Genomic DNA, 680 nt, shown 5'->3' on the forward strand with positions numbered 1-680 from the left:
GGAGGGAAAGTTAAATCATGTTAGAAGGGACAATTTTATTAAGGGCGGAAAACCAAACGTCTTTTGGGGGAAGGCGAGAGGAAGTGTTGTGACTCCTAATACTCCTGACGCACCCTGTAACGCCCTAACCTCTAACTTTCTGTGCCACCCTGCAGAGAGGCCGTTTTCTTATTTTTTTTATTTCCTCATTTCTTTTTGGTTCACACGATTTTCTCTTTTTTGTGTGTGTATCAACGGGTCTCGCCAGGAAGTCTACCGGCTAACTGGCCTGGCTCGCTGTGTTATGGACTCGCTCAGCTCGAGTGTTTGGATCCTCAAGTTCCATGTTCTCCCTGTCTTACTCTGAGGCTCTGAGACATGGACGTTGAACAGCGACTTGGAGAGGCGGATTGATGCCTTTGATGATAAGTGCCTACACAGAATCATGGGATATCGCTGGAATGACTTTGTGTCAAACCGGCGACTACTCCGTGAGACTGATTCGACATATATTACCTGCATCGTCCGTCAACGCCAACTCCGGCTGTATGGGATTGTAAGAGATTGTAAGATTATAAGAGTGTGGACTGTAAGAGACAATCCTGAGTGGAGGAGGCCAAGGGGACGCACACAGAGTTCGTGGCTTGAGCAAGTCGATTGATCCTGCCGGGAGGTACTCTGAATGAGAAGGGGGCCTGCAT

Source organism: Eriocheir sinensis, chromosome 54 (genome assembly GCF_024679095.1).
Source record: "Eriocheir sinensis breed Jianghai 21 chromosome 54, ASM2467909v1, whole genome shotgun sequence".
NCBI classification, from domain to species: domain Eukaryota; kingdom Metazoa; phylum Arthropoda; class Malacostraca; order Decapoda; family Varunidae; genus Eriocheir; species Eriocheir sinensis.